The sequence below is a fragment of the Selaginella moellendorffii genome, unplaced genomic scaffold (genome assembly GCF_000143415.4).
Source record: "Selaginella moellendorffii unplaced genomic scaffold, v1.0 SELMOscaffold_51, whole genome shotgun sequence".
In the NCBI taxonomy this organism is placed as follows: domain Eukaryota; kingdom Viridiplantae; phylum Streptophyta; class Lycopodiopsida; order Selaginellales; family Selaginellaceae; genus Selaginella; species Selaginella moellendorffii.
In genome coordinates, this window is record NW_003314312.1 from 511,122 (window position 1) to 513,010 (window position 1,889).

Consider the following 1,889-nt stretch of genomic DNA (forward strand, 5'->3'; position numbering starts at 1 on the left):
CGAAAGGAACTAGCACCTTCATTTTTGCACTAAATCTACCAATCCTTCATTATATAGATTAGCTATTCCATGTAAAGCAATTAGTTATCCACCCATACCACAGTCCCACGGTGGATACTTTCTTCCATAGATACTCCACACAAGAAGAAGGACGTACGCATGGATGCCCAATACGTATAATTTCAAATTTAAGAGTAGAAATATACCTTGCTCAAAAGTATATTATATTTTTAAGTAGCCACTAATCAATGGGAATTGAACCCGTGCCATTTGCTTTAATACTACATGTAACACACCTTGTCTTTCTCCCTTTAAACCAACTAGAAAAAGGGCAATTGCTTAATGAGAGAGCTTTTAGTGGTTATTTTATCCTTATTTATCCCCTAAGGTTCCAAGGATCCACGGTGACAGTATATCCAAATCTCATCTTATGATCACATGCGTTACACCAATGTTCTAATAGTGGGACATGGTGGTAAACAAAAAACTTTTACCTTATTGAAAAAGGTTTTTTTTTAGATTAGTATGAAAGATGATGTAGCGGATTATATCCATTTTTGCCCTATATGCTACAAGTGTAAGCATAGAACTAAGAAACAAGCTAGGAAGTTATAATGTATTCTAGTATTGGCATGGCCATTTCAAAGTATGATACTTGACTTTGTCACTTGCTTGTTGAAGTCTAAAAGGTATAACATTTTAATGGTGGTTGTGGATTAGTTGTCAAAGATTACACAATTTATTTCAACTATAGAAACAATGAATGTGAAGCAAGTGGCAAAACTCTTTTTCCATGAAGTAGTACAAGACTGAACCATCCATCCATGAGTGGTCATCCCAAATCCACTCCTTAGCATTCTTAAGATGCTCATAAACATGGGGAACAATTTTCCCCAATACCCCTTTTTTAGTCCCCACTAAGTCCCTTTTTATCCATGGCCGTATTTGCCGGGTCAAGGCCCATATACCCGACCACTATGCCCCACCAGCCTTTAGGACTTCCTTGCTATATGATTACATCCTTGGTCACCACACAAGAGGATTGTTCCTCTTCCTTTCCTTAGTCTGGGACTTTGGGACAACATTTCAAAACACTGTGGCCCTACATGAGCCTCATGGGTACTCTCCCCACCATCCGCCTTTAGGTGCTCTAGCCATAGGGTTAGAGTGAGGTTCTATTAAGCCTCACTAGGTATCCAAGTAAGTATGCCACCCATGCTTGGACTAAAACCATCGACCATTCGATCTCCCAAAAGAGCTACAGCCGGCTTTTAAACACTTCACCAGTATTCACTATAGCTTTGGACTCCTTAATAGATATATAATCACCTAACATGTGGGCATAGCCTTCACTGGCCTTTTTTTGGCCAAACTAGCTTTACTAGGGTCCAACCCCCACACCCTCCCTACTATACTTTTGGAACCCTTGCAGCCCCCCTACCCTGGGGGACGATCACTTTGGGCTTTCACCCAACAACCTGTATTAGTATTCAAACTTGGACTCGAACTCGAACTCAAACTCGGACTCGATCTCGGTCTCAGACTCAGACTTGGTCTTGGTCTTGGTCTCGGTCTCCATCTCGGTCTTGGTCTCAGTCTCAGTTTCATCTCAAACTCCATCTTGGGTCCATCTTAGACTCCATTTTGGGTCCATCTGGGGTCCATCTCAGACTCCATCTCGAACTCCATCTTGGGTCCATCTCGGACTCCATCTCAAGTCCATCTCAGACTCCATCTCAAACTTCATTTTGGGTCCATCTTGGACTCCATCTCGGGTCTATCTCAGACTCTATCTTAGGTCCATCTCAGACTCTTTCACATGTTATATGTTGATCCTCTTATGTCCCTTTTCTAGAGACTCACTTACTACTTGCTTTATGCTCGTTCCT